The following is a 15543-nucleotide window of genomic DNA, read 5'->3' on the forward strand; positions in this document are numbered from 1 at the left end:
GTGAGCCAGTGTGCAGCCTTAGATCTTTAAGACAACAGAGCTGGGATTTGACTCTAGATTACATGCCTGAGGACAGCTTTTTTTTCTTGTGTTGTCCATTTGAGCTTGGTGAGATTAATCCAGAGACTCTGCAGTCACCAAAGTTTCCATATTCAGAATCCAAAAAAAGTTTGACTTAATCTGACTTTACTGAGGTTAGAAAAGGTCCCTCTCCCTCTATCTTTCCTTTTCTTTTCTTTCGCATGCTTCATCTCCCCTGCCCCTTCTTCCTAATCCCTCTGCCCATCCTCTTCTAACTCTCTCCCTGTCCACCACTTTGTGCTAGTGTTGCTGCAGGCAAAGGACAGGGTAGATGTTTGAAATTTCACTGAGGGTGTCTCATTAGAAACAGCAAGGCCATTTCCACATACCAACTATGATGGGCCTGCTGGCAGAGTGTGGTCTGTGTCTGCTTCTGCAGAGACAGGAAAAATGAGGCCAGACAATGAGGAAGGTGAGAAAGGGAGAGAACAGCAGCAGCAGCATCTGAAGGTCAGGGGATAGAAGTAATAGGTAAAGGTGCAGGTAAGCATTCTCTCATCCCTCTCATGATCCCTTCTTTTTTTTCACAGTTTCGTTCATCGTTGTCTCTAAGCTCCTTTCACCCCTCTGTCCTTCTGTCTCTGCCTGCTGATCGCAACAGCTGTGGGAGGAAATGAACTGCAAAATGTCATCTCATTGCTCCATCTGCACCTACTACTAACATGTCTGTGTCATAGCTGACACTAGCTCATTCCTTTTTCTTCTTATGCTCTCCCTATAAATCTCAACTCGTCCTGTTACTCTGCTGAGAATGAGATCTCTTGTTTTAAGTTCCCATAGACCTTTCTCACCTGCTACTGGTAAAACCCTTGTGTTTCCCTTCTTATCACCATTACAAAGCAGGAGAACTCTTTATTTCAGATTGCCAGTGCTGTGCTAGCATATACTAAATATACAATCTGAAGATTCTGACACTAACTTCTACTGATTTTATTATACTCTAGTGAACAAAATTGATTTTATATTGACAATAGTAATGTGGTTCTTTAAAAACAGCTTTAAGTGGAAGCAGTGCATATAGTCGCTATGAAACATTTGCAGCAATGGCAGTTCATTCCCTCTTACTGCCTTTTGGAGTGAGTCATTTATTTTCAAACACATGCAGTTCTACTGTCAACTAATGCATCTAGTTGCATCTATTATTTTATCAGTACTGTGTTATTTTGAAGTAAAGAAACACAAGTCCCAAAGTACAATAACTCGAGACTATTTGTATAATCCTGCCTGTGTCTAATGCAACCTAGTTCCACAAAAAAGCTGGAATTAGACTGTGGAGGTTTTTAACAGTGGTACAGGGTACAGTAGGCACATGGTCACAGATACAGTAACAGCTTTGCAGAGCTAATCAGAGGTTTAGAAGGAATCATCGGCAACTCTCATTGCATTAGTTGTACGAGCTTGCATTGAAAAGCAGACGTTAAGTGCTGCTGACCTGGTATAAGCATGTTCAGTGAGTGCTTGGATAGATCAAACACTGAATGAAATCTATGGATTCTACTAAAATCATTACACACAATAAAGCAACTTGTCAAAGGACATATAAAAGCCTTGTGGATACACTTTCATCATAGAAATATAAAGTCCAACCTATTTAGATTGGACCTAGACACAGTGTGGCCCAAACACAACACGTGTCAGCCAAGTAATACCTGAACATCTTTGTACTGCACTGTACAGAGGCTAGGGGGGCACCACTTTGCCACATCTGCTGAACTTTCAGTGTGATACATGGGAGAAATAGAGAAAGAGAGGGAGCACAATACGACAAGACCTATCCCTATATCCTCATAGACTTGTACAAGAAGCTAATACTTCTTGACATCCGTGAAACCCTTTTTTAATCTGCTGACTGAAAGTGATGGGGAGGAAGAAGAAAATGTAAAAGGAGAGAAGAGGAAGTACTGCAGGAGTTTTTCTGTGTACAAAATCAGCTCCAGTTTGAACATGATCCGCTTAGGGTCTCTCTCTTTTTTTTCCTTTTTTTTTTTCTCCTGGAGTGTTGTTGGCACGTCCTTTGGCCCTGCCGAGAGGGGCATTCAACCGTAAAGTCTGTGCAAATCCTTTTTTTTTTAAGGCAGACATCATTTATTGCAAGGTTGGAACTCCCATCACATATCATAATCCTTGTTAAAGTCGAAGCACTGTGCACAGTTGTGTTTCTTTGAGCCGGAAGACATATAGCACTAATTCAGAGCTGAACTATGGATTCACTTCCCACCCCATTACTGTCTGTGCATCTATTCAACTAGACAAGTGGTTGTCATGTATTTGGGGGTGTATTCTCAGACAGTGAAAACTTGTTGTATCACTTTGGCTCACAGAGACTGTAAGAGAACCAGAAGACCTATAAAAGAGAGGTTAGAGAGGCTTCCCTGTATGATTTCACATGTCTGCAGTGAAAGCTCATATGTCATACATCTTGAAGGCTCAGGGAGATTGCTGTGATCACTGTAATCACCAGTTCCTGTCCATGCTTTGGCAGGGAAGCTCTGCTAATTACAGAGAAAATGTTTGCTGTTTGTTTACCAGTGAGAACTGGCTGAAACAATATATTTCCTTGCCATTGTGAAGCCCCCCAGACTGGCTGTTGTCTGCGATGTGTTGACTCAAATCCAGGGTGAACCGTGTTTGTTATTTGTCTAATTTCCCTCATTACCCACAGCATGCACGCTAAGTATGAGCTTGGGAAATGAGTTTGGGGTACTGGAGTTATTGTGGTGGCAGAGTTGCCATTGGACACGTGGACACTGGAATAGTTGCCTGGTTGCATCAAATCACTTTTTGGTGTGTGTTTGGGGGCAACTGTGCTGTTATTGGCTTGCTGTTGTTAATAAGACGAGATTAAATAGGATTTGTGCTTTATTTGCCTCCGAGCATTTCTTTCAGCTTCCCTCCAATTCATTTCTATAACCTGTCTTCTTTCAGTTTAAGAGAGAGAGAGAGAGTCCTTTGTTACTTAAAGGCACTTGAATGAGCATGCAATGAGAACAAATGCCTTTGCACCGGCCAGGCACACTTTGGTCTCCTCCAGCACATAAATAATTCTTCCTCTTTTACAGAATTACACCGTGGTGACATTTAAGAATTGTAAATGGCTTCGTAACAGCCACAGCCCATCTCACCAGTGCTGCCATGCATTGTCCAAACACTCTCAACAGGCTCTGAAACAGCCTGGAGCTAAACACTTGCCTGTGTTTTTCTCCCACTGTTCCTTTGCCTCATGAAAATGCAGTGTCTTTGTATTCATCGACACTATTTTGGTTCAAGAACCCCTCCGGGCTGCAGGCAGAGGGAATTACATGTGAACAGCGCCATTTGAAGGTTAGACTGCCCCAAGCATGCTGTGAAAAGTCAACAAAATCCCTGAGAGTGAAACATGTTGATGGATATATATGTATGTAGGTGAATATGGTACTTTTGGGAAGTTTTGAACACCTTCTACCATGGACATACAAAACACCCATTTGTACTTTCCATAACAGATGATGTGATTGTGAAGAGAGTCAAGTTGTTGAAAATGTCATGGTAGGACATAACCAGCCTATCCCTACCAAGAAATAATAGTATTGGTCAATGTTTGTCAGCCAGGCTATAGAGGTAGCCACAAAATGGTGGAGAAGCCTGCTTCAAATGGAGAAACGTTAATAAGAGTGGTCCCTTTCCTGGTAATTTTTTTACCTCTGTGCTGTTACCCATAGAGACCAAATCCCTGACTAAAACAGTCTTTGTTCCTGACTATCATGTGTTTATTTCTGTCTAGTTGGACATTTTAACATGAAGGTCTATGAGGATTGAAAGGTCTGATGTGGGATGTGGATCTCTTGATTAAAAGTCTGGGAGTTAGCTTTACTTGTTATCTGGATATTTTACTTTATACTCAACATGAGTCTAGTGAGGGCATGTGGGTCTTTAACTATCAGTTAGTTTGTATAGACCACAAATTAGACCACACTGGGATATATGTCAGTGACATTAGCAGATCATTATTAAACCCAGCAGGCTGATTCAGCCCGCTTCTCAGCTTACATGTTGTACTAGCAACAAAGTCCTAAAGACCTCTGCTAGTAACCCTCAGTGTGTTCTTCATTCTGTTACAGTCAGCATTTGTTTGTTTTTTTTTGTTTGTTTGTGTACACACCAGCGTCTGTGATTTCTTATTTCCCCTTCCCGTTAAGGGCCTTATTTGCAGCTTGTGCGTCCTCCGCCAAGCAGTCTCTCAGCACCAGCCAACAAATGGATTGTTATGTAATGGCCACATCCTGCTATGTCTGACTGCCAACCTGCAGAGAAAGAGGAGGGATGGGGGAACAAAAGGAGGGTTAAAAATGAAGAAAGGAGTGAGAGAAAGAGGCAGGCGGTTAGAAAAATAGAGAAAGAGTAAGTGATGCGCCTCTGGCTAAATGTTGCAGTTCCAGACATGGCACAGCAAATCTCCTTTGCTTTGCCCTTTCTGTCCAGTGTTTGGTTTCTTCCCCGTCACATTATTGGTTTGGCTTGATTTGTTTTCCATTGAAGGGCTCTCAGCAAACTACAGACAGTCATTTATTTAGTATCTCCCTTTCTTCGCTTTGCTAGTCCGTCTTGCCCCCTCCCCACCCCTACACATGTGAAATATCAGCCCTGTGACAGGCGTACTCAGACAGCCGCCCCTGTCCAGGAGTCCCTCCAGGCCCCAAGGAGACAAGGGAGGACAGACAAAAAGAATACAATCAAGTGTCCATGCTTTATTCAGGCACTTCAACACTGCCTCGACATCAGAGAACAGAGGCACCAGTGACATTTAATCTGACTACCCTCAGTCCTCAGAGAGCTGGCTTGTGGAGTTTGTTTTTTTCCCTCTGTATCTGCAAGGTCTAACCCATTCTTAGCATTTAGCATTTGGCTGTTCAGTTCAATAACCACAAAAGCAGCACAGGGCAGATTTTAAGTCTCATGGGATCAAAAGACAGTCGGACCACCATCATCCCTCAAAGATACAGGCTTATATGTGTTCTATTTTAACTCTGAGGATAATCTTTATGGATGCATGCTCATGATACTTGATAATGGATTTTCAATGTGTGCAAAAATGAAGGCACATTCACGCATCCCACCCTGCAGCTTTCATGTGTCAACAACACTCACATCCCCAAAAATCCTGTGTGAACTGACCTGCTCCAGCTCATCACACGTGCACGTTAGTACACACTCAACATACGATGTTTAATGCATGCACCTCACACATCGACTGCAGACTACGTCGTTCTTTCATCTCCACACTTCATCCGCCTCCGTCTTTGATGTGGGATACCCTGGAGTCTGAGGAATACAGTCCTGGGGAATGAAACAGAGTGTGGATCTGTGCTCTTTGGAAAAGGCTTCCCATTGATCCCCCTTTTGGTCTCTTGCTGTCTCTCTTTTAGCCCCTCTCAATTATTCGCTTCATCATCGCCATCCAAGATAAAAGTCATTATTCCATTAGTCGTCCTCATTGTTCTTCCAACCACTCCTAACACCACAATAGCACTCTATCCAAGCTCTGCAGTACTCTGCTCATTTCATTAAAGAACCATTTATAATGTTGCTTCAACCCCTGGTCAAGTGTTCTGCAGAGGTCTATTTCATCTTACCCTGTAAGGTGCTAAAGTGGAGGATGATGTTGCCTCGGACAAACTGACTGTGTGTCGACTCACTCACTCTATTTTTGACAAGTGGTATTTCTGAGAGCCCATTATGTCCATGTAACAAGCTGGAGAGGTGAGGTCAGTGGAGACTAATTTTACCCAATGGGCAGCTCCAGCAGAGTATAGAAGCTAGTGTAACAGTAGTTTGGTGAGTTCTCCATTTATTTGATTGTTGTACTGTGGAACACAGAATGGTCACTCTACAGTTAAAGCCAACACTCATGTTTTATTTCAGGTCCACCTCCTAGGGCCCTCTTGTTCTCTTGTTTTGTTGTTACATTATTGATCCATATGTTTGGTTTGTCAGATCATCAATGAACACACTAGAGTTGCAAACAATGTTAACCCATCTGTCACATAAACAGAATCATTGGTTAATTGTCATCTACTCCAAAAGCAGCCAATTATAGTAGTTATAGTTATAGTTAGTAGTAGTTATAGTTATATTTTTTCACTGGGTGCACAGAGCATCCTGTCTTGTGGCTGATGTAATCTGGGCATGGACCTTATATTTAGAGGTATATAGGACATTAGATAGAAGAGTGGATAGTGACTAAAACTTTGTCACAGACTTTCATCTAGGATTCTGGGGTTCATGCTGAACCTTTTATTTTATTTTATTTCATTTTTTTTATACCTCCTGACCTATTTTGATCCCTTGAGTTAATTTCTGTCTTAAAACTTTGCCGATCTATGCCCATTTTTCTGCCATTTGTGTTTCTTTGGAGCACCACTCATGTGATTATTATTATATTATATATTTTATTCACACAGTTTCAGTCCAAAGGGCTTCAGTCAATGCTTGGATAGTTAGGTACACTTTCAGATAGAATACAGTGGATAAAAACGAGCCAATATCCTTTTTTTATAAACATAAATATTTCTATAAACACAATATATTTGTGTTTGTTGTTTTAAATGCCATGTTAGAGCACTTTCTGCCAAAACTTTTCCACTTGTGTAGTTTCATAATTTGAGCCACTGTTTCATAAGGTCACCACTTCAGGGATGGTACGGCTAAACACCAGCTTTAGCCTGTGTTTGTTTATGGACTGTGAAGGCCACTCCAGTGTAATTAGGATGATGTTAACACTAATTGGGCCCATGGCTATTAAACATTATCAAGAAGTGCACACACTTGCTTGCACATTTGTACCCCCTCGACATATGCACACACACAAGCACACACCTGTATTCCCATATACTCAGCAGAAGAATAACAGGCTGACCTTTTCAGAACATCACAGCTTAATGACACTGTATGGGATTTTGGACTGGGCTGTTATTTCTTCATGTAGCACATGTCAGTGCCCATGTGGGAAGTATGTCTACCTCTATGGCATAAGCTCCCTTTCTGGTTCTACTTTTTGTTCATTGATTTTAGCTTAAAACCTGCTGATGTCTTGTGGTTTTTTTTCAGTTTTCACCATATTTTGCAGGCTTAGCATTTTGGGGGTGGTGGTGAGTTGTGGTGTGGGGTCGTTCTGGTCATGCATAGCCTCCAAACATGGTGAATAATTAAACAAGAGAGTCCCTGGGCAAAACCTCAAACTGAAATATTCACACATTTCTGTCTGCCCCTGCCGTTTGATTGGCATGTTATTAGAGGAGTTAATGTGAAAAGATGCAATGTGTTTGTGCCTTCTTGCACATGCTTCTGAGTTTGTCAATGTGTGAGTGTTCAGCCTGGGAGTGTGAGTAACTGGTATAAAGGTTTCACAGGCCCCCTTCTACAAATGGATGGTGAGTGAACAAAATGTCATGCATACATGAACAACACAAACAGCCTCTGCTGAACAACAGACTAAATTAAATGGCATGCTATAATGCTATGCTAACTTTGTAGGCTGTATTTCTAGTGTTTGTTTTCTTAGCATCTATTTTCTCTTCCATATGAAATGACTGACTCTTAAGCAACCACAAAGACATACTCATGTTTTAGAGTCTCATAATAAATGTTATGTATTTAGATTTAGAATTTTCCTTAGATATGATAGAACATTTGATTTGTCTATCAGAAACTGTGAATTATTTAAAGAGGCTTTTTCAATCTTTCTGGTTCACATGGCTTTACAAATACAGCAACAACAGCTTCCAGTCAGTAGTACTGTTTGTCCTTTTGAGCAAGAAAACTTACACTGTAAGCAGTGTGCTATAAAATCAACATCATACTAACCCTGCCCTCCAATAGTTATTGACTGAGAGTTCCAACTGTGGTTGTGTTTGCACTACCAGTCCATCAATATTAAAGACAACAGGTTAGAATTGTATGCTCAGGAAAAACTAGATGCTTTGTGGATTTAGTCTAGTGGTACTACATGGCATTATGTTATAGTACGGCCTGGTGCTAGCTACTTAGCATGTTAACTTGACTCGATATTTCTACAACACCATCTGTTTGGCATAACAGTAAAGGTTTTTTTAGGAAATTTTATGAGTAAACAAATGCTTTAATATAATCCTAGATCAGATCAAACCAATCACTCTTGTGTTTTCACTGTGTTCTCCTTTGCATGTGGTTAAAACATTGCAAGTCTGATTCAAACATCACAGTTACACAATGACATCGTAATTTACACAATGACTCAGTGTCATTGTGTTGATGTGAGAATGTATTCAAACTGCAGGATTGGTTATAATTCCCTTCTCAGCTCTTCAGATGTGCTGGGAATGCAAAAAGAAAAATAAGTAGGTGCGATAAATTTAGCCCTAACATTTAGTTCTTGATGCATAGTTTGTGACAGGGCTTTGCAAAATGTGTAAACTGACAGCCTGTGTACACCTTTTGACAAAAATGAAAATTGCTGCGTTCTGCCTTCACAGCTCTGTTGGGCATCACTGTCTCAAACTCAGCAGACTATTGAGCAGGCTTTCAGACAGAGGAGGGTATTTTGGAATGATCAATAAGCTTTCTAGGTGATATATTTGCAGGGTAGATATGCAGTCCTCCCTGGCCACCTTTTTAGGTAATATTTCTTCTTTTCAGAGTGTAAAATACTGTATATACACAACATGACCTCCAGTTTTCTTACCATGTTTTCTTAATACTTATACATCCATTAGCCTTTTCATTGGGTCCCGCTAAAGCCCTTCATTTTAAGCTATTTAGAAAACCACAATATAGCATCTGAGCACGAGCCATGCGGTAGTATTTGTACAAAAACATTTTTTGATAGTAGCTTCCCCTCCAGGGATATAACAAGCATTTTGAAATGTTTCAAACAAACCTTGGAAGCACATCATTGGTGTTGAAAAGCAAAATAGGTGAAACATTTGAATCCTCCCAAATTGCAGAAGGTACAGATGTGTATCTAGTCCCCACTGGCAGAACCGGGGAGGGGAATCATCATCACACATGTCGAGCTGACAGATGTGGTTTTTGAAGAGTGTGAGGGATGATTTGCAGAGATGTGTGCTACTGACACACTGCTTATAACTGCAATAATTTAGTGTAAAGAAAGTACTACTAATAAATATGGAATTTGTAGTAGTGGATGGATAGAACAAAGATTAACCGCAACATTTACTCATTGATTTCCAAAAATACGGATCATGTCCTTCTGGCTGCCTTATTGACTAGTTGATCAGGATCACCACCAGCTTCTTAGCTTCCTTCCAGAATAGGGTCTAGAATTCCCACAGTATCCTTGATAGTCAGTAGCACCAACTAATAAATCTTCCATTCAGTCCTTCCAAGGTTCTGGGTCAGTCCAAGATTTTAGGAGCGGAAAGGAAACCATGGACTCTGAAACAAGACTGTGAAATCAGTCTTTTCGCCTACTGTAGCAGGAGGGCCCCTCTTATCCTTTGAAGCAATCTTGCAGAAAGCATAGATAGAAGAGGAATATTATCCAACCACATCAGAGGGAAATGACTTTCTATCTCTAGATGCAGCCAATCTTTAGGATGTCATTTCTACATTTTCTTATATACTACCACAGCGAAATAGCCATAAGACTAAGGGGTGGCAATGTTGACAAGGATGATAGACTACAAACAGAGAATGTTTGCATCTGAGGGTATTGATGTGTGTGCCCACACAAGTGAGATTGAAAAAGACCCTAAAATGTCAGGAAAATGTGTGCTCTTTGCCAGATTCTTGTCAGAGAGAGAGAGAGAGAGAGTGCATGTAACTTCAAAGATCAACAGCTGTCTGAAAACTTTTGGCAAATGTCTCATCTTAGCCCCTTCATCTACCCCAGTCTACACACCCCTAAACAAAAAAGTCAGTCTCCTCATTTTTAAAGAATCAATAGCTCTGTCTCTCTCCTTAACTGCTTCAAAGAATCGGTCTGCACTGATACAATAATGCATGAAGGTTGGAGGAACCAGCTCTGTGTTATTGAGTTATTGTTTGAGAGCCTGTGTAAGAGGTTAAAAAAAGAAGAGTGTATAAATTTGCACAAGGGTACAGTGCAGGCGTGTTGGCTTATTGCCTCTCAAGACTTCATCACCACCATCAGTCCTTCCTTCCTGGAGGAGTTTTCATTTTTATCACCGGCTTGTCTTGCAGTTTTAACTCTGTCAGCTCCCATGAGGCTTTGCGATTGCCGTTGGAAGGAGCAACACTGACCTCCGGTCTCAATGAAAAATTGTGGCATCTGATTTCTCCAATATGACCTGTTTATCCCCACAGTACATGACAGTGGCCTAGAAACCACTATCCCAAATCAATGGTCCTTCTATTAGAGAGCATTCCAAATGATAAACTCGATCCTAAATACACTCTCCTCTCATCCTGATGTACAGACGAAGAGTGAGGAAAAGAGGTGGGGGGGGGTGCAAAAAATCAAAATCAATATGTTTTTCAGTACAGCTTTGATTCATGAGTCTTTTCTGATTATTTTTTCCGCTGGATCCATGGACAAAGGAAAATAGTATTTTTTTTTGTCTGTCCTCCAAACCAAATGAACAACCAGCACATGTGAATGGAAGTTATCATCAAGGGGCATTCCACAATAGTTTGATTAATCTCTTCTCAGTCTCCCTTCCTCTAGAGCCGCAGGTTGGATTGATGATTGATTAGCCAGATCGATGACGATGGAGATAATTGGACAAGAGTAATAAATATTTAGCCTCTTTTTTTATTATTGGAGGAGGGGTGAAACACCTGAGTGCAAAGGAGTGCTTCCATCATTATTGTTATTCTGCTAGGCAGATTGCTTTTCTAACAAGTTGGACTGAAGGTCAGAGGAATCCATACTCAGCCAAGTTCTTGCTTGCTGACAACTCCCAGGCTGCGCTAATTTACTTTGAACTCAGTTTTCAATGAAAGAAAACACTTGCTACTTAGGTGGTTACAAAAATGCCGTTTCAAAAATAGAGTGCACAGAAGTGTTGTGTACGTGTTTGAGCTAGATTCTTTTGAGATTCACTCACACAAATCAGTCTAGCCAAGCTGAATCATGGCCGGTCCTGGCCCACTGGCATCCTTTGAGAAAGTACTGTCAGTTGTTATTTAGGTGCCTTTTATGTGCACACTTCCCTACAAGGACAACATAAATCCTCTATACTTACATGCTGCTAGCTTTCTAAGATCCTCCACAGATTGTTGTGTCTATTCTTCAGTAGTTCATTGATCTGATTGGTTGAAGCTACCCTGTGATAAACAGACAGAAGGATGCACTATCCAATCAACTGCCAAATATTCTTTTGAAACTGCCTGTCCTTTCAAACTGTTTCCTAGGGCATCTTTCCAGATGGTTCTGTAACAAACCATCTGGCTCATCAGGTTAAGTGTCCATAGTGAATAACAAAATAGACTGTTTGTTAATGGCCTCCAGAACTACCCATGAGACCATTACAAAAGCATAATGTGGTTGTTCAGCTCAAATACACAGAAACATTTGTATTAAATGTACCTCAGTCAACAACACAAGCTACATGTCTTGTCTTGAGAGGAGTCTTTGCAGGCCCAACAATAAAAACAAAAGTATTATCCTTAAACTGTCCTGAGATACCTACATTACCTTATCACATCACCACAACAGTTGCTTTTCAGGAAACCATTCTCTACAGTCTTTAGTATTTAACTATCTGAAAGACAGTTCTGCAGTAATTCCTATTAGCATCCCAATCCTTCACCACAAATCTTCTGTATTACATAAGTCTACTGACCACTTTGCAAAGCTGCCGTCTGTTGGAGAAGCTGCAGGCAGTTACACTTCTGACTTGTGTCTGTGTTCAGAGATCTTCTGCACACCGAGCATCTCAAAGTGTATAGATGTTCCCTGGTTTTAAGGAGATCATTGTCTTAGGGAAGAATGCCCTCCAGACCTGTCTTCTTGGATTTGATAAACACCTTATCTCTCGCTTTCTTCGCTCTATCTCCTCTCTTCCCGTTTGTGTGTGTTGCACTGCAGTATTCAGTGGGTTTTTGCTTCCACCAGAGCAGCAGGTGTTTGCTGGAAGAAACAGTGACACATGGATGCGCCCTGTCAGACTACTCATTAGAGACTCTGCACCTCCTTTGTCTCCTCATTTAGAGGGGAGAGGAGTGCACGTACACACAAACACATGGTCACACTTACACAAGTGCACAAAGCAGCAGGTGGCCACTATCAGCTGGACAAATCAAAGCAGGCAAAGTCAAGGCCAGCTCGCTGGATGGATGTAGGAACAAGAGAGAAGCAGAAAGTTTCTGAGTAGTTTGAGAGTTTTCTTGCTGAACCTTGGCATATTGGTGTTTTTTTAATATGACAACAGTGGTAAATAGCTGATAGGGACAATTTATTAAGTGATAATAAAGTGTATCTATGAGTGTGACGTCAAGTGTACAGGAAACTCTCTGGGGAAGACAAGGCATATGGTAGATGCTACGCATGAGAGGGGTGTTAATTGATGAGAATTATTTCCCAGTGAGTACACACATAAGATATGCAGTGATGATACGTGCTGCATGTCCAATTCCTGGTACGCCTAAATGAGATGTCAGTTAGTATTAAATGGATGTGAGTTTTTAGGGGCCTTTTGCCTTCTGTATGATACATTACACCATCCAAAGCAGATTCATAACAGACACGCCATTTTGTGTTGCTACACCAATGCATCAAGTGGATTGCATACACATTTGGCATGATTTAGGTGATTTATTAATGTCTGTGTGTTAATGGGTCTCTGCATGGGACTTGCAGGACACCAGTTTAAAGCAATATTATATGTTTGACTTTTGTCACTGCCAAGTTCATCTTCAAATCTTGCCCCCTTGCAAGGTCCTTAACTCGTTATCATTAGAAGTCATGTAAAAGCTACAGAAAAGCTAAATGAAAATGTAAAACCTGCTATTCTTTATTCACATTAACAACAGAATTACACTTTAAAGTAGCATAATGTAGATGCTGCCTTTACTATTGCTATCTTGGCCTGAGGGCAGCTATTAATCAGTAAAAGCACCATATATCACACAAACTGGCCACATACTTAATTTTGTATAATGTTAGAAGTGTTAGAATCTATTCCAGGGGGTAGAGGCGGAATTCCATACAACATTACAAAACAAAGAATCAAAGAAACAAAAATTGAAATTCAAAGCTGTAAGAACATATACATGCTTGCATTTCAGATCCTACACTTCCCACAGTGCAATTTGGAAGGGTTTGTTTTCACAGGCTTGGTACCACTCTCTCAATATAAAATTATGTATGACTTAAAATCAGAGCTCTTTCTCTCTCATTATGAGAGCAATCATCTGCATTGATGTGCATCAATTTCCACGACCAACAAACATCTCCTTATTTTTTCCCCCTCATTTCTCCAGTCTTATCTATCACAACATGGCTCCCTCCTTTCCCTGTTTGTCAGCCATTTTAGAAATCTTTTTCTCCTCTTCCTCCACACTTCCCTCTTGCCCACTTTCTGCAAAGCTCCGGTGCTACACTGTTAATAAACACAGGAAAGAAAAAAAGAAAACGCCAACTTCTTCTCTTCACCAGCCACTGCTCGCACTCTCCCATCCTCTCTATTCCCTGCCTCCATACCTTGTTGTCTTTTCTTCATCCTCTCCTTTTTTCCTGCTCCTCCGGCACACAACCTCTTTATAGCCCTCCTTGCCATGCTGCGATAATTAGTCAGCGCTAAAATAATACAGCCTCAAGAAAACAACAAGAGCTGAGCAGAGGGCTTAGCTCCGCTGGGAGGGAAAGGGGGGGAGAGGAGGGAGGGGTTAGTGGTAGGAGCCAGAAAGAGTGAGAGGCAGACAGGAAGCCAGAGAAAATGGAGGAGAGTTGTGTGTGTCAGCCGATTTCAAATGGCTAGTGGATTGTTAGATAATGAAAGTGTCAGGTAGCTGAGTGAGTGTGTGTGCAAGAAGACCGCATGTCTCCATTCTTTATCAGGCTGATTTTTCCTTGTGTGTATGACTAAGAGTGTGTGCAGCCTGTAGCTGTGGATGTTGTTTGATGGCCTGTTAGCCCTGCAGCCATCACAGCCTTGGCTTTCCATTCTCTCTGACCTGAACATACCTGGAAAGAGATTTTTAGGACAGTGAAGAAAAACATTCACGTGTGTGTGTGTGTGTGTGTGTGGGTGGCCACATGATAAGTCTAGGAGGTGCACTGCTGTGAGTAAATATTTCATCCTGCTAATACTACCTGGCAGGAGTGTTTGTAAAAATGTGAAATTAGCTCAGCTTTTTTCTAAATGTAAGCAGACATTTGGTGCTTCAGGCTTTCCCTATGAGCCAACGGAAAAAACACATCTATGGTCTTTATGGCTCTGTTTATTTAACAACCAGCCCCATGTGGCAACTTGAGGAACTGCAGTTTTTGGCACTTTCTTACCCATCCAACGCACCACGTATCTCCAAATGAGCCTCCATTATGCATGACTATTATCAAGCCAACTGACCCTTATGTATGTGGTGTATAACAACTGATAATGGCCATTTAATGGGGTTTCTAAAGAGGAGGACTCAAAACACCAGCCACAGCTAGGGGCCAAGAATTTGGCCATTACTGCTCTCCTGTTCTATGCCGCACTTACAATTTGGACTCAAGAACATGATGAGGTATCTCACCACATCACTTTATCCTGCCCATAATAAGGGGTTTATGTTACAATGCTGTGATATCCCTCTCCGTGGAAGTGGCTGGCACAGTCTGATTACACATTGAGTCATGTGAAGAAGAAGAGTTCTTCAAACATGGGCTGTCAACCACAATTCTTCACGGTGCTCTCTGAAGCCCATATATCTGAATGCACACACACTTTGTTGAAACACTCGCCAGTCGTGTAGTGTTTGCTGTCAAGTCCTTGCCATCTGTGCCCTATATGAGCCCTCTTTCAAAGCCACTTAGCGTTTTATACATGCCACAGAGCCTGATTGGATGTTAATTATATAATTGTACCTTGCAGTGCATCTGGGTGGAAATAATCTGCATTTCGCTGTGTTTCTCTACTCATTTCACTTTGATTTGTCACCTGTCTGTAGCTACATATACTTGCATTAATATCTAGACATACAGCCTGTGTGTGTGTATTTATGATCCAGGGAGAACAGACAGCCCACAGGGTTGTGCGTGGTTCACTGTGGTTTCATTACTCTATGCTAATCATAGCCAACGCCCGTCATTTCTCATTTACCACTGGGTTTATTGGAGACAAGCCAAGTCCTAACTCCTCTGTTACAGTTCAAACATGAAATCACTCAGTGTATGAGGGACAATTTTTTTTTTCTTAGGGCAGATCTCAAAATACTGTTGAAGCAAAATTCCTTTGACAGAGAGATCTGAGGAATTTCTTTTGTTGATGTTGAGAGGTGGTGGTTATACTGACAGCATAGCCAACACAAAGTTTGTCAGTT

General features: G+C 41.3%; 1 protein-coding gene across 1 annotated transcript in view; it reads left to right on the forward strand.

Moving 5' to 3' along the window:
- nrxn2b (neurexin 2b) overlaps positions 1-15543 on the forward strand; it is a 437176-nt gene that overhangs the window by 333913 nt on the left and 87720 nt on the right. The gene's annotated exons all lie outside the window — the stretch shown is intronic.

Source organism: Parambassis ranga, chromosome 18, assembly GCF_900634625.1.
Source record: "Parambassis ranga chromosome 18, fParRan2.1, whole genome shotgun sequence".
Classification (NCBI taxonomy): Eukaryota; Metazoa; Chordata; class Actinopteri; family Ambassidae; genus Parambassis; species Parambassis ranga.